Source organism: Martes martes (genome assembly GCF_963455335.1).
Source record: "Martes martes genome assembly, chromosome: 1".
Classification (NCBI taxonomy): Eukaryota; Metazoa; Chordata; class Mammalia; order Carnivora; family Mustelidae; genus Martes; species Martes martes.
This window is the reverse complement of record NC_137888.1, coordinates 131,351,581-131,373,798: the sequence shown is the minus strand read 5'-3', so window position 1 is coordinate 131,373,798 and position 22,218 is coordinate 131,351,581.

The following is a 22,218-nucleotide window of genomic DNA, read 5'->3' as shown; positions in this document are numbered from 1 at the left end:
GGTTCAGTATTCACTAATTCTGCATTCACAACAACTGCATAAAACACAGCAACTACAAGTTCTTATTATTATGCAATAAACTGTACACTGAATTTATTCAGGTGGCAAAAAAGGAAAAGAAAAGAAAAGAAAAACTGCAAGTGGAGAGAAAAGAGAATGAAGAAGGTAAGGCAGCCTTTAAAGGGCATGTCGTCTAGGCAGTTACCACAGTGGGTAACTAGAGATTAATACCTTTGGGAGTTTCGGGAGCCAGGGTACAACCTGTGTGTCAGAGTGATCCCAAGTGGAGGGAGGAAGGTGGGGTATTTATCCACCAGCTCCAATCAGCTGGAGACTTCTGGGAAGGAGCAATTGATGACCTGCTGGGGAACAGACGGAGGAATGAAAGTCCTCAGGCAAAGAGGTATGTTCACTGGCAGTTGAAGTCCAGCCTGGGGTTCTACTACAGTGGGAGAGGGGGATCTGCTACAGACAGGATGCCCAGGGCTGTAAACTTCAGTGGCTTTAGAAGCCAGGCAGGTAACAAAAACAAGAGAAATAAGCAAGGTGGGGTTGCAGGAGCTGGCAAGTTCTTATCCCTGCTGCACAAGAACAGCTGTCCCTTAGTATGGCCAATTTTTGCCATGCTGGAAAAATAGGCCTATCCTTGCCAAATCTTCTGATTTTTCAAGAAAAGTGGGAGATTCGTATTTTTAAAAATGTGAAATCCCCGATTTGCAAAAGTTGGCAATAGATTCAAAAATTTTAAAATAGACCGTCAAGGCCAAAGAAAACACGTTGGCAGGCCAACTTCAGCCCACAGACTGCCAGTGTGCAACCTCTATGGTGGAAGATGTATGAAACCCCACCTGTTGGGTACGAGCCCAGGAAAATGTATCTTTATCTTCTGCGCAATCTAAGCCATTCTAGGTGGGGCAAGAGATGCTGAGAAGTCTGCCCTGACACGTGTGTCACAAATTACCTCCGTGTCTGTCTAGTGACGTCATCTCTCTCTCCTGCCTGGAGGTTTATTTGATGTCCAAGGACTGCCATTTGTCATGGCTGGTGAAGCTCTCCGTGATTTCTTGTCACTGTTCTGCCATTTTTCTTCTCGTGATTCTTTGACTCATAGTGACCCACAGGGCTTCTGTAGCTAATAAGGACTTTTTTTTTTTTTTTTTTTTTGGCTAAGTCCAAGAGGGCTTGGCTGTTCTGGCCTGTGACCTCATTGTTTATCATCATGTTTTAAAGCTTCTGCCTCCCTTCCGTAGGCCAGATCAAAGCTGGAGACAGCAGGGTTGATGTGTGAAATAAACTCCAGCCAGCATTACTATAATCTCGAACATCCAAACAATGGGTCACATGTCTACAGCTCGTGACTTCTCCGCAGCTAGGCTGACCCTGAGCTCTTCCGCTCTTATCTGCCATTTGAGATGAGAAGTGTTGGAAACAGCTAATCTGTGAACATTTACAGTGTAAAATCCAAATGGATAGGGAAGAGATGAATTGATGAGCAGCCCAGTCTGAGCCTTCAGGGAAAGACTAGAAAATACATATAGTCAGACATGCAAAGATCTGTCATGATCCAGATGTTGTCAGTTTGGCATCCAACCCTCCCTACACTGTACAGCACCTGGAAGGGGGAAGGCAGGGTGCCATAAGACATTCAGGTGTAGGAGGACAATGAGGACAATGGTTCCCAAGATGGAGGACTGGGATTTACTCCCTGGATGTTCTTCCCACAGTGTCCCAACTTGCAAGAGTGGAGCTGTCTCTAAAGAAGACTCTTGAAAACCTTGCATGATCTCTTTATAAACATGAGATGATCCCTGAGAGAAAGTGTAGAGGCTGGAGATGACTCTTGACAACAGTGGTTTGCTAAGAATCAAGACTGGGACAAGCAGAAATGTAGGTCTTCCTTGAATTTAGAGAGGAGGCAGGGCTGGGTTCCCAAACAGAGAATTCTCATGGCCTGCTGGAGCCTTCCGGTAGGCCTCATGTTCAGAAGGCTATGTATCCAGACAGTTTGGGGCATGGGCCACCCCCATCCTCCAGGCACTTTTGCAATTCTTGAAAGAAGTACATTGTCATGAATGTAACTTGGATGTACTCAGTAAGTTGGAGGTAAGTCTGGAGGAACTTTCTGAGAGATTGTCTTAGAGGCTAGAATTGACGTTGACACACCTGATTCTGGGTTGGTCACAGGTATGGTGAACATTGGATCCCAGTACAAATTCTGCAACTCATTCTATGTGTAATACTGGAAATGTTTCTACATATTCACAAAAGGAAAGGGCTGGATACATTGTTCCCCAGAGATTTTTCACCACTCATGTTCTATGATGGAAACTGATGGAAACTGGATGTGCATTATAAAATGGAGATTTTACTTGAGCCACTTATACTGAATAGTCATGCAGCTGGAGGAAAGTGAATAACTCTTAAACATTCCATGTACCCTCCCTGCTTTCAGAACAAGAGTTCTTGAGATAACCAAATTCCTAGCATCTGCAAATATAACCCCATTTACAACCAAGTCATTAGCCACAAAGAACCACAACTTCAGACACAAGACTACCCTGCATTCCCATTAAAAATGCCCATTCTCTTGGCTCAAAATATTGATTTACATTTTCAATTATATTTGCATATGGATTTCAAAAGACACCTCCACCCCACAGCTCTGTAAGTAAATCAAATAAATTAATTAGGAGAACTGATTGTGGTAGCACTCCAATCCAGCAGGGAAAATCACTCACAAGTGCAGAGTTAAGCTTATAAACCCATCAAGATGATTGTGTCACTGATTGGGGAAGAGAAGTACACTGTTGAAGGTAATCATCTGCTCCTTACTGGGACTCTGGAAGAGACCGGGAGACTGTGTCAGAGAAAGACCAAAGGCATTTCTTGGGTTAGTACTTTTTCTGTATGAGTCATGGGGGGAAGACTGAATCTTGCAAAGGTAGCTTTGGATTGAACATTGGAAGCCTTGCATCATGAGAATCAGCATGATCTCCTTTATAGAGTCTGTCCAACATTTTTTATGCTCTGTCGCTTCCTAAAAATAGCTATTACCATCTGCATTTTATTTATTTATATTTCAGGCCTTTCTTCTGAAAGGATTTGTGGCAGCTTGTGTGTACATTCAATTTAATAGGATGGAATAAATAGCTAAGGACTCTGGGTGGAAGTGAAAGTCAGCTTAGAGAGTATGATGAAACCAGAAGTAAAGTTAGCACATGAAGCCTAGACCACAATCTATGCAATTGCTAAAACTGAGCCACTCTGATCTTCCTAGCAGCCAGCATAAAGAAGGAAATATGATTAGTCTTCAGATTCACAGTGTTCATAGATTAAGAACATCCTGACTGGACAATCAGTAGATTCTCCTGGTCATTGTCCATGAAACCTGGGGTCCAGGCTTTTAGTCTTTATTTTATTTGTTCAGAGTTTTAATCTTTAAATGGCAAGTATCTAGAGAGAAAATACCTATGTTGGTCAGTTAAAACCAATGCAAAATGCTTTGACAATCAAGAAAATGTAATATAAGCGTTATATTCTTTTTGGTTTGAAAAAAAATTGTTCACACACTTATGCCTGTATGGAGGTCCACTCCACACTTGTGGGGAGATGGGCTGGAGGAGATTGTGAATAGATGCAAAATTTTCCTTAGAAAACTGTTTTTTGGACATAGGAGCATTTAAGTGCTCAGTGTTCTAGGTCCTAGGGCAGTGGATCTCAACCTTGGCACACATCAGAATGACTGAGAGCTTTGAACAACATTAAAACCCAGTCCCCCAGAGGATCCTCGTGTATAGCCAGAGATGAGGACTGTTGCCCAGGGCATGGATGGGGTTGTTTCAGGTGGGAAAAACCCAGGATAGCTAATACCAATCACCAACCATAGCCATAGTTAATAAGATGCCCTTGCTATATCCGATTGTGAGTGATGAAAGATCCTGGTGAACAGTGAGGAAAAATGTACCTAGAGATAGTAAAGGAGTTGACCTGTTGCATTAAATTGTTGGAACGTAGCCAGTTAGTCTTGGAGGATGCCTGCCCACAGAAGGGACTTAAGCCTTTTCAGAATGGGGCCTCCTCCTGTGACTTTAGTTTGTGGCGTGACCAACCATCTCAGTTCTCCCAGGCTAACCAGGCCATGGGGCTTTCGTTGCTCAAACTGGGATGAGTTGGTCATTCTGGTGGTTTGGCTTCTTCTCAAGACAGGATCAAAGAGTAGAAAGAGGTGACTTGGCCAATGAGGAAGAGTCTGAGGCAGAGCAGAGCTGTGGTTCTCTGTGAATGTTTATCTGGTCAACCGTGGCCTCCTTTCTAGAGGGGCTGCCAAAGGCAGGGTTCTTCGCCTTCACCTCTGTCCCTATCTTCCTGGGATTTCTCTGTGTCCTCTCCAGATTTCAGTGGTGTCCCAGGGCTCTGGAACCTTTGAGGTCTTGAGGAAGTGGAACTTCCCTAAACCTTGAGATCTGTCCTGCTGGACCCCGTAGAATCATGGCTCTCCTCCAAAGACAGGGCACAGGCTTTCAAGACTCACTGCATTTTGCCTGGAAGCCTTATCCTTGAAAATCGGGTGGGCAGCCCCTGGGTTACAAACACTCAGATAATGCAAGATCTTCACAAGCAAATGGTGACCTGTTACCAGGGTTGGTTTCATGGGTGTTCACAAAGGGCCCGTGATCAGAAGGGTCCATGTTTGGTTTAATAGTCTACTGTCACCATTTTGAAATCTTCAATAAATTTTGAGCAAAGTATCCCACAGTTTCATTTTATGCTGGGTCCTGCAAATTATGTAGCCCAAAGTTTTCCCCAGCCCAAAGGCTTCATTCCACCCCAACAAATGCCTTCTGCCGCCTTTGCCAGGTATGCCATCATGAAAAAAACTGACAATAAAATGGAGAGACTTGACCTCAGGAACTCACAAGCCTGGCCAACTCCCGAGACTGTTTTACAGCACGTCACTCTAAAGTGCTTCCAGATACGATATATGTAAATAACCTCGGGTGCATAGATAATAATAATAAAATGTAATAAAATAATTAGGAAGTGATAGATTTTGAGTATCCATTACCTTTTCTTTTAATATACCTCACTCAAGTATACATTTACATAATTTAATATTTAATAATGAGTATGTTTAACAACCAGCTAGTAAGATTCCTGAAATTTAACAACTGACTCTGTTTAGCTAGCACCTGTTGGCTGGAGCACATCACCACTTCTAGAAACGGGCTCAGTGATTAACAGGGCTGTGATCAATTAACAGTGTCTCTTAAGGACACAAAAGGGAAGAGAGGTGGCACACATTTTCTAAATGTCAGTGACTTTATGAAACCGACTTTTGTTTTTTTAATTGCAAAGAACCTGGGAAGGAAACGGCACATTTTTCCCTGGGAAGGAACATGCAAATCTTGCCCCTGGTTTATAATGCTTCTTCAGTGCTATCTGACGGCCTCTCACTGGCATTGTCAAAGTTCTGGAGAGAAAGGAGAGGAAACAACCTGGGGAAAAAGTTCTCATTTTTGCCCCGAGTTGCTAACAACTCCATTAGCACTGTACACTCCAGGAAAGTCAACTGCTGAAATGTGGGCACAAGTAGTTTGCAGATTCTTTTGTTGGAGTAGAGAGAGTGTTTAAGGTCTGAGTCTCACGGTTTAATACCTTCTCAAGACTTTCTGCACCACCTTTCCCATTTCCCTTTTGTTTTTCCTCGTGGTATTTGACTGCAGATGAGCAGATCTGGGGTCTGCCCGGTTCTCAAAGGGCCCAGGCAACAGCCACCTCAGTAGAAGTATGGAGGAGTTAAGGTGAATTTTGGAGTGTCAAAAACTGTCTTAATGAGCTGTTAGCATTTGGTACAACTTGCCTCAGCGGCTGTAACTTGAGGACTTCCAGATATTGCTTTTGGAGTTGAAAAAGGCTCACGAGTTCTGGAGACCAGGCTCTCTTCCCCTCACCTTATCAATATATCTGTGGTTATTGCAAGATTCTGCCCATAGTGAGTGTTTGGTAAACTTCATCCCAGGTTGTTCCATTGGAGGGTGTTAGTTAAAGTGAAGAGATAACCATTCTTACCAACAGACTTTTTTTTTCATTTCTTTGTTGAGTTATACTTTACATATAATAGAATACACATATCTTAAGTGAACAGCTCAATATTTTTTGTATATACATTTGTAAATATCCATGTGACCATCACCCCATCAAGAAGTAGAATATTTCCTTCATCCTAGAAAGTTCTCTCGTGTCCTTTTCCAGTCAATGCCAACTTCCCCAGAGGCAACCATGATTCCCCTCTTGTCTTGGGGTTGCCATAATAAAATAACATAGATTAGTGGCTTAGACAACAAAATTTATTTTCTCATGGTCTGGAGCCTAGAGGTCCAAGAATCAAGGTTCTGGCCAATTCAGTTCCTGTTGAGAGCCTTCTTCCTGGTTTGTGATAGCCATCTTCCCACTGTGTCCTCACATGACCTCTTCTTTGTATGCATATGAGCCCTCTGGTCTCCCTTCTTAGGAAGACACAAATCTTATTGGATCAAGGCCTCTCCCTTACGGCCTCTTCAAACCTCAATTTATTTCCTAGAGGCCCCATCTCCAAATAGAGTCACACTGGGAATTAAGGCTTCAACACAGGAATTCGGGAGACACACGAACGTTCAGTCCATAATAGACCACGGTTGTTCTAGAGCTCCATATACATGGAATCATACAGTACACGCTCTTTTGGGTGTGCTTCTTTTGCTCAGTGTAAGGCTTTTGATATTCATCCAGGTTGTTGCATGTGTAAGGATTTGGAATACTGAGAGGTAGTTTGTTGTACAAATAAGCCATAAATTATTTATCCATTCTCCTATTGATAAATATTTGAGTTGTTTCCAGTTTGCCAAGAGATGTATTTTTTTAAGATGTATTTACTTATTTTAGAGACAGAGAGAGAGACAAAGAGAGAGAGAAAGTGGGAGGAGGGGCAGAAGGAGAGGATCCTCAAGCAGACTCCCCACTGAGCGTGAAGCCTGACGTGGGGTTTAATCCCAGAACCCTGAGATGGTAACCTGAACCAAAAGTAAGAGTTGGACGCTTAATTAACTGAGCCACCCAGGTGCCCTGAGATATTTATTCTTTGTAGGTCATTATGTTAGCTCCTGGGCTATAAAGAAATGTAAAATATGTTCCTGCCCATTAGAAGCTTATGCTTGGGGGTCTGTGCTTGAAAAATAGCTAAGCCTACAACAACATAGCAAACAAACTGACTCAACGAATAGAGACTGAGGCAAGGACTCAGGAGGAGGGAGCTTTGAAAGGAACGTCAGTAAAGTCTGTTTGTAAATACATGCACTTACAAGATGAGGCAGCTTAAAAACATCAGCGGCCAGAGAAGCTAAAGCAACAGCAGACGAGGTCAGAGCTGGCCGGTAGTTGGACCTGTTGCATGGGTACTGCTGGGAGGCCTCACAAATGCCTCATGGCCTGTGTCCTGGGCCAAAGAGCTCAATGAAATGGGAGCAGGGTGAAAACATTCCCCTTGGAACATAGCTGGCTCCTGTTTTGTTTTTGTGGTTTTCTCCAAGAGGGCGGGAGGGAAAGGCCTGTCCTCAGAAGGATGGCGAGATGCCACATCCACGGTCAGCTAGGGCTCTCTGTGGCCAGGCATAGATGTTCCAAGTGGTGGGAAGGCAGGGTGGGCAAAGGGGATATTGGTCCTGGGTCCCAATTTGGGTCTAAAGGGTGCATATTGAGCAGCTCTTCCCCAATGGTGGATTTGGGTGAGTTGAGTAGAGTTTGGCTTTGCCTTTCCTTGCTCTGGTCACATAGCACGATTGAGTTGAAAGTGACCTTGGAGCTCCTAAGCATTCAGAAGGAGTGAAGGAGTGATAGAATGGGCAAGTTTGGGGAGATTTCTGGAGAGTTATTCAGTGAAATCTCCAAACCATGGTTTCACGGCTATGTCGGTGGCAATGACATCAGTAAGATCACATAAAATTAGGGTTCTGCTTGCTTCGGTTTTAAATTTTCTTTTTTCTTTTTATTTTTTTCATTGAAAGGACAAAAAACATCTTAAATAAAATTTGGAGAAAAAAATCAAAAATCTTCCTAATAGCATTTCCTCACAGATATTTTCATCATGTTTGTCTTAACTTCCAGTTTATATTGTGTATACTATCTTCTCACACGCTCACCTCTGCATTTTCCATGTTGGTACAATAGTTTGACAATGATTATATGATTCTAGCTGCATAGTATTTAATGTTGATGTACCATACTTTCTTATTTTCTGTTGTCGGATATCGTAGAGTCCAGATTTTGTTATTATCTGTAACTCTGCACTGAGTAATTCCTTAAAAACTTTTTTTTTTTACCCAGAAGTGCCACTTACCACAACCTTGAGGGAGGCCCACGGTGTCATCAGTGGCTGAAGAACAGAAAGATGAAGAAGACCCATGACTTGAAAAACTGCATTGTTTGGGGTACAAAGAGAACCAAAAATGGAGATGCAGTGGGGGGAACAGCCCCAAGCATAATTTTTAAATTGCTAAAAAAGCATAATTCTCATACAAATACTTATGAGTCCATGCCGAAGTTTTATTTTAACTCATTAGTAAGAGAACCACGTATACAAGATCTATAAGATGATGCATGTACGGTAGTAAAAGAAAAAATGTGGAATGTGTCGGGTGACTGAGTGCCTCAGTCACTTGAGCATCTGTGGTTTTGGCTTGGGTCATGATCTCAGGGTCCTGGGATCAAGCCCCCTGTCATGCTCTATACTCAGTGGGGAGTCTGCTTGAGAATCTCTCTCTCTCTCTCTCTCTCTCCCTCTGCCCCTCCCCCAATTTGGGTGCATGCACAAGCTCTCTCTCTTGCTCTCTCAAATAGATGAATAAATCTTTTTTTAAAATGTGAAATAAGTTTACTAAGTTAGATACAACACTAGTTCTTTTTCTTCAAGGCTGCAAAACTCTAACCTTTACAGTTACAGTTTCTCTCAAAGTCATTTTGATCTCTACAGGAAAACCCATTTTTACCACTATTGGATAAACACCATTTGTATCTTAATGATTTTATTAAGCTAAATTAATAGCTAATCTTGGAGAACTCTAGCATGTTGGAGCAAGAGTAAATAGTAAGTCAAACAAAGTTACTAGAAAATCAAGTGACCCTGAGGCAGACTTGACCATGAGAGTCATGCCTCTATTTTGCTTTATGTCTGACTTTGGGGGGTTCCTGGGTTGCTCAGTGGGTTAAAGCCTCTGCCTTCCGCTCAGGTCATGGTCTTAGGGTCCTGGAATTGAGTCCCGCATCGGGTTCTCTGCGCAGCGGGGAGCCTGCTTCTTCCTCTCTCTCTGCCTGACTCTCTGCCTACTTGTGATCTCTCTCTGTCAAATAAATAAATAAAATCTTTCAAAAAATTAAAAAAAAATATTTCTGACTTTGGGATATTGTTTTTCTTGAAGAGACAAGTGACCAGAGAGGAGAGTCTGGGTGACTGGTACTAGGAAGTGCCCCTCTAGTTATTTTAGTGCAGGGATGTAAGTTCTCTGGGCTCGAAGCCACGTGGGGTCCCCAGGGCCCTTGAGCACAAGAAAGGGAACTTGGAATAAGGAAAGCTCTGCCACTGGGGATGGACGGAGAGGGAGGGCCCCGGCAGGTGAGAGGAGCAGGAGTGGAGCCCTGAGATCTGGCCCGGACTGCCCCTAACTCCAGGGGATTCTTGGAAAGCTGCCTGGGAGGAACCTTAAAAGCTCAGGTGCAACCTGGGTTTTTGTTGTTGTTTTTTAAGTTAGATTCAATTAGCCAAAATAGATGCATATAACATTTTGCAAAGCGGAGTGATCCTTTCCTTACAGGGTGGCGTTCCGCCGTGGTGCTTTTGAGCCATTAAGAGTTATCATTCCCTTAAAAGAAATAAAACTTATCTGCTGATTAAGGAAAAAAAAAAAAAGAGTGGTGTTCCCTTTACACCGATGCCACTGTCTTACCCCAAACATCCCTTAACACCCTGAGACTAGAAGCCTAAAAGCCTGGCTGTGCCTCTGGCTCTTTTCTTTCCGCTCCAGGCCCCGGCCCAGGATCATCGTTACCCCTTCTTGTGGTTCCAGAGCAGACCCAGCCTCTGGGCAGCAGAGCAGTGGGGGTAGCCTCTGCTTAAGGAAGGGAACTCCACTCCCCGCATTTCCAGGACTTTCTGGATTAAAAAACGGAGAGTCCCACATCCTAAGATCCCCCTCAGCCCAGGCAAACCAGGACAGTTGGTCACCCTAACTCCAGGCCCGCTTGCCATGGGAGCAGCTGTTGGATGCTGCCAATCCCACTCCTGGTGGTTCCTTTAACTCTTTCTTCTTTGGTTGCTCTCCTTGTAGCTCTCTTTAATACCCTCTTAATCCCTGAGGCTCAGGCCATAGGTTAGGACTCTAACAGTTTCCTGTGTATTTCAGTCTGGACCGGAATTGGATACCAATGTTGCATTTTTGTTTTCTAGCCCAGAGATATTTAACAGGATGGGGTGTTTGTTTTCCTGGATCAGAAAAGAATCCCATCGTTTTCTTTCAGTCATGGCACAAAATGATAAAGTCACAAGGAGGAAAAACAGAAAAAAATGTTTTCTGGTGGAGATTTGTGAATAAACGCTCCTGCGTGGAGACCTGGGATTTCGAGACAGAGATGGAAGTGGTTGACTGTGGTTCAATCTCGAAGGACGCTTAACTTGCTATGCTTATTTACACCAGGGGGTTGTTTCCAAATGTTCTTTCTAGGTGTTTATTCTGCTCCAGGGTCTGCAAAAAAACAAAACAAAACAAAACAAAAACAAAACAAAAAAAAAAAACCAAAACAAACAAAAAAAACCCCACCAGATTTATAATTGGCCAAGGGAAGGGAGGAAAGGGGAACTGTGTCAGTGTGGAATGGTCCATGGCCGAACTCCTCTCAGGGATGAAGGCAAAAACAGATCCCTGGATAAGGGGGCATCACACACAGCTCTGAAAATAAAACGTTATTGGCTCAAGTCTGAAACTGTCAATTTCCACTGAGATGGAATATATTACTCAGAAAAGAGAAGCACCAAATATTATGCAGACTGCCTTTGGGGAAAGAAAAAAAAAACACCCACTTCTTATAAAAACACTTTTTTTGGATGAAGGATTTGATTTCAACTGATGAGTCATCACTGTGTTTTTTTTTACCACCTAGCCAAAAAATGAGGTTTTTAAAAAAGCATTTCTTGAAGCAAATTCTTCCATTGCTTGGGTTTCCCTCATCTGAGAGAAAAGGCATTCTAAGCACTTAGATCCACAGTGCCAGAAGCTGTCCCAATTAGCAGAAGAGAAGTAGTGGGACAAGATTCATAACTATCAAGTTCCAGAGTCTTCATGAACAAGCAACCTCAAGGTAATAATTATGATTTAGAAGAAAGAAATGACCAAAAAATTAATTTTAAGGCATAAATTTCAATGAGGAAAGAGTATACTTCAGTCTCATAAAATGACACAATGTATGTCAGAGAGGCAACGGAATTTAAAAGAGCTTGGTGAGCATAGTAGTAGAGGTGACCTGGCTTGGTTTACCAAGGCCAATTTTATTCATACTTGAAAAGCACCCAGTTTTACTCTCAAAAGGTCTTGCTTTGGACAGTGAGTTATACGGTCACTCCGGGTGTAGTGGTTCTAAAACATGTCTGCAGACTCATTGGCACTCTCACCATCAAAAAGCAACATCTGGGGCGCCTGAGTGGCTCAGTCGGTTAAGTGTCTGCCTTCAGCTCAGGTCATGATCCCAGGGTCCTGGGACCAAGTCCCACATCAGGCTCCTTGCTCAGTGGGAAGCCTGCTTCTCCCTCTGCCTACTGCTCCCCCTGCTTGTGTTTTTTTCTCTCTCTTTGACAAATAAATAAATAAAATCTTTTTAAAAAGTAACACTTATTTAAAAATAAATAAAGTTAATGTTCCCAATATTCACTAGATCCTATCTGCTTAAGCCTACTTGAGACTGTCAGTTTAGAAATTCTTCATTGTGTCCTGTAATAAGGACTTTTTGTAGGGCTCTTCCTAGATTATTTCCATGTGTATGTAAACATTATTTCCCTCATCTTAAAAAATCTTCTATTAAGGGGCACCTGGATGGCTTAGTCAGTTAAGTGTCAGCCGTCGGCTCAGGTCATGATCCCAGGGTCCTGGCATCAAGTCCCTCATCGAGCTCCTTACTCAGCGGAGAGCCTGTTTTTCCCTCAGTCTGCTGCTCCCCCTGCTGTGCTCTCTCTCTCTCTCTGACAATTAAATAAAGTCTTTAAAAAAAGGAGAGAGAGAGTCTACATTCCCTTCCCTTGAAAATGGGTGAACTTTTGTAACTGCCTGGATAAGTAGGGTGTGATATGGTGGGACTTCTATCCTGCTAGCTATCAGGACACACAGCCTAGAAACCCAGCTACCACCTTTCAGGAAAGCCCAGGCCACATGGGGAGGCCCCATGTATGTGTCCCATCTGGTAGTTGCGGCGTAGGTCCCAGTAGGGACGCGCTCTCCCCTTTGAGTGCTCATCAACATGATGCGGTCTATTGTCATTGTTTTAAGACTAGGCTTTGGGATGGTTTGTCATGCAGCAACAGGAAATCAGAACACCGCTATATTTTTATTTCTTAGAACTATCCCAATTGTGATATATAAATATTCTTTAAATGATTTCCTAAATGTCTGTTTTTCTTCCTATATTGCAAACTACATGAGAGCCAGGACCCTGAGGGCCTTATCCATTGTGGTATTTCCAGCACGTGACTGTGGCTGCTCAATCAACAGGTGCCCTTACATATGTTTATGGAATGAACGAATCATGTATACAAAGGCCTGAAAAGTACATGGGAATGCCAACAAGATGGAAATGAAAAATCAGAACAGTTCCTGAGGATCTAAAAAAAAATATTTTGGTTATTAAAAAAGTGAGGAAGGATATATTGCTCATGCAAGACATCTGTGGAGCTGGCTGCCATTTTGTAGTTTTCCATTTATTAACCATCTATCCATATTTGGGTGCACGTAACACGCTTTCTCAACAAAAGCCTTTTGTAATCTTTTGACACCTGAAGAGTTGGGTTCAGGGTAGATTCTTGGCTCCCGCAATTTCATTAACGTGTTTATACAAGATTTAGCTGTACCCACATGCCAAAACAAGTATCCTCTCTCACGGGTAGAAAGGTGTGTGTCAGACTACACTCCACACCATATAGTTTGTTTGAAGGTGGGTTTATTCAAACTGGCAAAGTAGGAGACTTAAGGAGTTAACAAGTGTTATTGTAAAACACTTAGCGATTATTTTTGAGATCATATGGAAGACCGAGGTTTCAGAGGGGAAAGTTACAACAGTGACCATCTTTTCAAAAAGAAATAACTTCTCAAGAAAGGAGAGGGGCACCTGGGTGGCTTAGTCCATTAAGCATCCACCTTTGGCTCAGGTCATGATCCCAGGGTCCTTGGATCGAGTCCCACATCGGGCTCTCTGCTCAGCAGGGAGCCTGCTTCTTCTGCCTGCCGCTACCCTGGCTTGTGCTCTCACTCTCTGAGAAATAAATAAGTAAAAAAGTAAAAAGAAAAAATTTAAAAAAAGAAACGAAAGAAAGGAGAAAAACAGAACAAAACACCAGTTTATGAACTTGTGAATGCCAGTCCTGAGCAACCAGCTTGGCTAGAAGAAGATGGATTCGGAGACAGGACCGGCTAGTTGCCTCCGATGAGAGTGACAGACTATGTAAACAATGGTAGAGTCTGAATGACTGCATTTGGGCTTCTCCAGTGTTGACTGCAGGTGAACCAATCAAATGCCTCTTCAAAGAGTTGGGCCTGAGAAGAGTTGGGGGGAGAAAGAGACAGCCTTGTGAATTGGAGCCACTCAACGTCGTATAACTTCCATGGGTCACCCTTCTATGTACTACCTCTTCTATCCATCCTCTGGCTCAGTTTCTCCAAGGATGGCATCTCTAGTCTCCTCTGAGATGGGAGAAGGGTAGACATCAAATACCAGAGATGGAGAAGGGGTCCTCACCTACTGACTTTAGCTGGTGATGCCCCTCCTCTTTTATTTATTTTTTATTTTTTATTTTTTAAAGATTTTACTTATTTATTTGACAGACAGAGATCACAAGTAGGCAGAGAGGCAGGCAGAGAGAGAGAGGAGGAAGAAGGCTCCCCGCCGAGCAGAGAGCCCGATGCGGGGCTCGATCCCAGGACCCTGGGATCATGACCTGAGCTGAAGGCAGAGGCTTTAACCCACTGAACCATCCAGGCATCCCACCCCCCCTCTTTTAAACCCAGTGTTCTATCTGTCCCATTTAGAGTGCAATGGACTGAATGTTGGTGCCCGAGTCCAATTCATATGTTAAAATCCTAACCCCCACTGCAACCGTATTTGGAGCTGGGACCTTCGGATGTAATTAGGAGTAGTGTGCTTATAAAAGAGACCCCAGATTGCTCTCTTGCCCTCTTTCCACAGCGTGGGACTACCACAAGGAAACCACAGTCTACAACCCCGGAAGAGGGCTCTCATCAGGACCTGACCATACTGGTCTGATCTCTGACTTCTAGCCTCCAGAACTGTGAGAAATACATTTCTGTTGTTTGTAAGCCCCTCAGGTTACAGTTATTTTGTTCTAGCAGCCTGAGCTAAGACCTCTACCAAACCTCTGTCCTTTCTGAACTCATTTTGTTCTCTCTGCCCTCTGTAAGTTTGCCCTGAAATACCCGACCCTTCCCCCTCCTATATACTCCTGATAGTTAACCTTGACTGCTCTCCTCTCAAGGGTCAGTTCAGGCATTGGAGTAGAAACCTCACCCTACCAAGATCCCCGGTAGGTAGCAGGTCCACTCACTCCAGCTGCTCAAAGCTGCCTCCTTCTCCAGAGACTCACCCGCTGCCAGCAGGAGCTTCTCCCAGAATAACGCAGGCCCTTTCCCGCCTGGGGAGCCGCCTGTAGCCTGATAAGGAGCACAGAAGTCTGACCTCTTTGACCCCATGAGGGGCAAACCTGGTACAATTTACACTCCCTCCAGATCCACCTTTGGGATCAGACTAAGGCTAAACCCCGCGGCTGAATTCACATCTATGCACACATCTATCAGGCTTCCCTCATTTCTTCACAGGTTTCTTCTGATTTCCTTCAATAAGCCACTTGTCCAAGATTTCTCCTCGCCGTGGGATAGTGGTTAGCGCCGTTGAAAACGGAATGCAGTCTGGTAGGTGGGTCAGTGAATGATTATCACGTCAGTTATGCACAAGGTACATTGGAAGGTTTTGGTTTTTTGTTTTTTTTTTAAATGTCATACATGGGCCTGACTTCAAACAACTTAAAATCCAGTTTGGGAAAGATTGATTGTGAATATATGAAGGACCATTTCAGAGCAGAACACAAACCGACTTCTAGCCCCAGTAAAGAATAGGAAGAAATAGGTTTAAATCATGGCGAGAAATACAGTAAAATCTCTGAATCAGCTTTTTGATGGCAGGGCACTGGCAGTCTTGTCAGCAGGGACAGCCTCTGTCTTGACCAAACTTGAATCAGGCTCCTCCATGCCCTCTTCTCGAACAGGCCTCATCCTCTGCCTAGGAAAACTGCAGACTTCCAGAACAAATTATTCTTCCACCTTTCACACGGAGAGACTTAAACAACACCCGCACAGCTTCTAGCAGCTCAGCTCAAGGACGCATTCCTAGGATGATGGCCCCAGTCTCTTCAAATTCCTGCTTTGAGAAAGTTCCACGCTGCCAAAAGAATTTACTGTTTGTTCTAAAACATGACTGTAGGCTCCTGACCTCCATTTTCTTAGAAGCATTAGTTTTAAAAACGTGCAATTGAAAATCTTTTCTCTGTCCTTTCGTGACGTACCTTCCACAGGCCAGGAATGTTTTTCTCAAGGACCTGGGAGCCATCGCTTTGAAATGTAATCATCAAGAAAGGTAGGACCCTGTCACCCAGTTTCTGGGGGCGGGGAAGATGCCGACTATAATAAGCAAGCATGGGTAGCCTATTCGCATCAGTCTCTCTGCCCTGACCCCAAATTTTTCCAGTGCTTTTCCTTTAGCACACCCCAGCACTTGAAAATCTTTCTGCCTTTCATTTCAGTGAGGTCAAACTGAGGTCTCTCCCGTGTGCAGTAGTGCTGGATGAAATCGTGCTGCCTTCACTAGGGTTTGGCTGTTTGTCTTCGAAGGCACCCAAGGGGAGCTGTGACTTCAACACAAGTGGACAGCTCTGAAGAGAAGAGCGATGGGGCTCCACATTCGAGGTTTCGTCCTGAGTGAAGTCAGAGGTGGGCACAGTGTCCTTTCACACCCCTCTCCTGACCAATTTGTCAGATTCATTGGTAAAACATCCCTTAGCAGCTCTGGGAGTTTAAGGAAAGGACCAGGCAATGAATTAAGTCCCCAAAGTAAATAGAAAAGTTGTCTCTCTAGTAATTAAGAATGAGACCGGTCCTGACCCCTGCTTCTCCATTGCTGGGTGACTTTAGATAGATTACAGAACTCCCCCCCACCCCGCCCCAGTTTCCCCATTCTTTAAAAAGAAGGGTTTGCCCTAGATGATGTTTAAGCTCCTTCCCTACATCCCTGAATTTTCTGGAAAATCCCTCCTGCTAATCACCGTTGATGCCTGTGTTGAAATCCCTGTCATCTGTGTGTTGAGGTGGAGGGGAGGGAGCCCTCTCCTGCGTGCCAAGAAAGAGCTCTCACACCTCTTCTGGGGCCATATGTGGCCAGGATCCCCTGGGAAACCAAAAGCACACATGGTTGCCAGAGAGTCTAACTTTGGGACTCAGCAATTGCCATCTGCTAAACAGCTTTTAATTGAAGCTCCAAGAGGCAGGAGCTGGCTGGAAAAATCTTGCAAGTTGATCCAATAGGATTATCTTCTCTAAAAGAGGTTTTTCTATGTTTAATTAGTTGGAAGCCATTTTGCTACAGATGGATTATTCAGGTGTCTGTCCTTTTGGTGCCCTGCCCCCTCTCCTCTGTGCTTGAGTCCCACAGATTCTTTACTTAGCAGCAGCCTCTGATTTTTTTCCACCCCAGAGACTGCCCTGCCCATCCTCCGTGGCAGCCAGTGCCGCGGGAGCCATTTCTCCACCACTCAGGACCCAGGTGAGCTATTTTGCCATGGAGGGAGAAGACAAATGCCATCAGTTCTCAATTTTGGGTAATCTGAGTCAGTGACTTACACTCAGGAACCAAAAAAATCATGGTCACGTCGATCCGCACTGAGTCATCGGGAAGGCACGAGCCTGAAAGACAACACTGACCAAAAGGAAACCCAGTCATTTCAGGGGCAGAGCGGTAACCCTTTGCAGTCAGGGTTAGAGAGGGCTTTCAGCTTTGGCAGGCAGGAGGTGGCTGAAGTAATAAGGACCCCAAGTTAGAGGCTCCTTCCAGTCTGGAATTTAGATGGCTGCAGTTCCTCATCTGTCCTCACGGGGCGTAGTGTGAGATTCTGCTGTGACAAAACTGGTATCGGGCAGTGGAGACAACATGGAACCGATGTCAGATGCGGCTACACCAATAAAGATGCTGTTCAAGGTGCTTCTAGGTTTGCAATTGAGTAAAATACTCAATTTCAGCATGGAAGTAGGTAATATTTTCTTCACATAACCTTTTTATTATGTATGATTTCAAAACATACAAAAGTGGAGAGAACATTTAAAGAATTTCCATATACCAATTGCCCAGTTTCCACAATTATCAACTCGAGGCCAGTCTTGCTTATTTCCTCTATACCCCCACCGGTCTCCTCACGCCCACCTCAATCCCCACATAATGTCTTCACATTTCATAAGGAAACCAAGGCTAAAAGCATAAATGGGGAAGAATAAATTGGGTCAGTTATCATCAATGAGTGGGGAGAGGCAGAGGGTAGAGGGCATAGATTACATTCTTCAGTGTGACGTGTGTGTTTTGGAAAAAACAAGATCGATAATGCACTGTTATTATTTAATTTTTACTTGAAACATGAGAAAACAATACCTATTGTTTTCATAATATAAATTACAGAAAACAAAGCTGGACAAAAGTTTTCATGAGTCAGAGGGTGGGAATGACATCAAACCTCTCAGTCTGTGAGATTTTTATGTTTATCAGAAAGAGGTCATAGGTGAGAATAGGTCACAAAATATAGAATTAGAATCTGTCTGAAGTCCCTTTCCTCTTTCTCCTTCCAGGATTTACTGTCCTCACACCTGGGAACAGGAGGCCATGCCTATTCTCTTTTATAACATCTAGCCCCAGTTCTGTGTAACCAGGAGACTTTACTAAATGCCTTGGAGAAGTGGCCTTTCCTAAAGCTGTAGTTAAAATATGAACCAGTGGGACTCTTAAAGGAAATTGCTCATAAACAGCTTTCACATGGCATTTCCAAATTGGAAAAATAAGCAATCTCCAAATTGGAAAAATTGTTTAAAAATAAGCAAACTCTGTAGTTTTAAAACTCTGTTCCCTGGAACCTTACGGCTGCAAGAGGGAATTGGTCAGCACTGACATGTCCCAATCAACCTTGGAAGAACTGAACTCTGTATTGCTTCTGTTTTATATTTGGGTTTTGCTCTACGATTTCATCAACATTTCAAAAATGAGTTCTACTGCTAATAAGCCAGTGATGATAGTCTCCTTCCCCAGGGGAGGAGCTGGTGATGAAGAAAGGGTGATGTTACTTGCCCAAGCTCACACAACAGGGTAGTGGAGTTGCAGGGACCAGAGCCTGGTATCCTGGGATCTATGGGTCCAACATGGTTGTTGGACTGGAAGCCATGGACAAAAGGGCTATCCACACAAGTTCTCCTCTCTTCCAACCCCAGGTCAGGCCCTGCAACTTTCCAGTGGTTGGTTCTGTAATGGTTCCAGGAAAGGAGAGGCACTGTGGTCCAGGAAAACAAATGAATAAATGAACAAACAAAAAGCAGAATCAGACCTATAAATGCCTAGAACAAATTGATGGTTGCCAGAGGGGAGGAGGATGGGAGCGGATAAGGAAAATGGGTGAAGGGGAGAGGGAGATACAGGCTTCCAGTTATGGAATGAACATGTCACGGGAATGAAAGGCACAGCATAAGGAACACAGCGTGGGGGGACAGATGGAGCTACATTTGTGGTGAGCATAGCATAATGTATAAACGTGTTGAATCACTATGTTGCACACCTGAAACTAATACAAAATTGTGTGTCAACCATACTCAGATAAAAAATTTTAAAAAGAAACAAAGAAAAGAAAATGTCTTAGATCACCACCATGCTGCTGGTCAAGAGACACAATATGCTATGCCCCTGAGCTTGCAGCCAGAGGCTCACCTTCCCCAAATGTTCCTCTCTCACTCAACTAATTCCCCAGAAAGGAGACCATGGACCCATCACATCATTAAGGAGCAATAGAGGAACCTTGGACAGGATATTTGGGAGGATTCCTGCAGAGGAAGCCATTGCTCAGAGACCTGGTGACATGATGAGAACACAGGCTATGGTTTTCTCTGCTGAGCCAGAGAACCCTTAACTCATGGCCCTTGGAGTACCTGCTAGCTGAGCTAGGGCTCTGTCAGTGGTTGCAAAGGAATGGTCAGTATACTGAGCACTATCCTCAGCTGTGTTTTGTTTGGCTTGCCTCGTGTTTGAATTTTTTTTTTTTAATTAGTCACCAACTTAAACTGGGAGATTAAAAACTAGATTTCTGAGGGGCTCCTAGGTGGGTCAGTCAGTTAAAGGTTTTAGCTCAGGTTGTGGTCTCGAGGTCATGGTGTCCAGGTTGTGAGATGGAAACCCACAGTAGGCTCTGTACTCAATGTGAAGTCTGTTTGTCTCTCTCCCTCCCCCTTGGCCCCTCCCCCACAAGCACGCACACACGCTCTCTCTCACATAAATAAATAAATAAATAAAATCTTTTAAAAAAAAACAAACCAGATTTCTGGTGTCTCTGAAAAAAAAAAGAAAAGAAAGAAAGATCTGGTAACACTGGACAACACTGACAACACATCCTTTTCAGGATGTGCTGGAAACTGTACTACAGCCTTCTGTTTGCTTTGATCCCTACCATTCCCTATTACCGTACACCCAGCTTGCTTCACTTCCTCAGTTTACCTCCTGGACCCTATAGCAATCTGGCTTGGTGACTCAGTATTCTGACAAAGCGCTTCAAACAACAAGTCTCAAAGGTAGCATCAGAATCCTCTTAGTGCCTGCCTGGGGCTCTACGCAAGAGAGCCTGATCCCAGTGCATTCATAAGGCTCAGGATTTGCACTGTCAACCGGCAGCCCCCAGGACTCTAAGGCGGGTGATTCTATGTCATCGTTTAAGAGAAGCAACCATAAAGTCAGGTTCTCAATACCGGGTGCACATTTGAATCACCACAGGAAGATTATATAATACATTCAGCTCTTACCGCAAACTAAATCAATCAGAAAACACTAGCGGCACAGCCCAACATAGTTAATATTTCTTCATGGCTTTTTTTTTTTTAATTCCTCCCAATACACAAAATTCTGAAGAAGAGTTCATTCAACTCCTTTAAACTTATCTAAATGAACCACTGGTTAACATCTTGCCATATCCACACCATCTCACGCCCTTCCCTTTAGCCAAACCATTCCAAAATTGGCTGGAGACGCTTGCTTTTTGGTCCCTGAAAGTTCCAGCAAGCCTCCCTTCAGAGTGTCTTCCTTTACACAACCACACAGAGTCACCAAGCCTGAGAAGAATCACTGCTTCCTGGTGATTCGATTCTGGTCAGATATTTCCAGCAAGAACGTCCCATAGGTGATTCTTGGTGACGTTGCAAACTTCCCCCCACCCACATCAGGAGGTAGATATGCACTAGCTCACAAACTTTCATGTGCACCTGGAGGGCTTGTTAAAACCCAGGCTACTGGGCCCTACCCTGGTAGATTCAGATTCCAGAGGTCTGGGACGGGGCCCAAGCACTTGCACTTCTCACGAGTGCCCAGGTGATACTGATGCTGCCAGACCAGCCTCCCAGCTTGGAGAACAAGGTCATCCTGCCATCGCCGGAAGTATCAGGGACTATGACATGCAGGCAGCATTAAGCCCCACCGCTAGTCTGACCCCCTGATACTCAGATACAGCCCTCCGAGCCGCCGCCACAGCATCTCACAAGGTCCTTAAAAGAAATGTACGATCTCAGGCTCCACCCCAGATCTACCAACCCAGAATCTGCATCTTAACAATGTCCGCAGTGATCCAGGCACACACTCAAGTTGGAGTGCCTGGGAGCTTCTCCCACACCTGGCGCCTGGGGGCTGTGCACGCATGGCACCCGTGTGGGGGAGAGGTGTCGGGTGTCTCTGGGAGTCAGCTGGAGCCTGCCACAGTGGGAGGGCCCCAACCCTGGAGGGAGTGGGGGAAAAATACCACCTACCAGCTTCTCTCCATGTCCACTCTCCCTCCCCTGCTTCAGGTTTGTCAAGCCCTTTTAAAGAGCCCTCACTTGAGTTCCCAGATACTGCTAAGTTGGGTGCCTTATATATCTTACTTCTCCGGCTTGGGGTCCTCAAACATGGCCTCATTTAATCTCAGAATTTCTCAGTGCACAGTGTTTTGCTAAGCCCTAAGGATATGCAGGGGCCTAAAGCAAAGTCCCACCTCAGGGAGCCTATGGCCTGGTTCTCTGTTTCCCACCTGGCCACCTGCATGGCCTTGTAAGGTTCCCACCTCAGCCTCAGAGTCTCCCTTCAGTGGCCTGTTGTTCCCGCCCACTCATTGGCTCTGGACCTGCAAGGTTGGGTCAGACATTGCGATTGTCTGACCTCTTTTTCTTTTCTTTCTTTCTTTTTTTTTTTTTTTTAAGATTTTATTTATTTATTTGACAGATCACAAGCAGGCAGAGAGGCAGGCAGAGAGAGGGGGAAGCAGGCTCCCTGCTGAGCAGAGAGATCATGAGATCATGACCTGAGCCGAAGGCAGAGGCTTAACCCACTGAGCCACCCAGGTACACCCTGACCTCTTTTTCTTTCCAGTTTAGGGGCGGGGGCTATTTGGGGCCAGCTACTATCAAATAGTCATTCATCAAACATGTAGAGGGAACCCACTATGCAGTAGGCCTTGGATCCTGTGAAGACATGGTTCCTGGCCTTTGATCACCTACAACATGGAAGAGGAGATGAGGCACTTGTGGAAAAGGAAATGACACCAGGAAGACTGTGTTTGGAGACTTTAGTGAGATTTCAGACTGGGGAGAAATCACTTCCCATTAATGG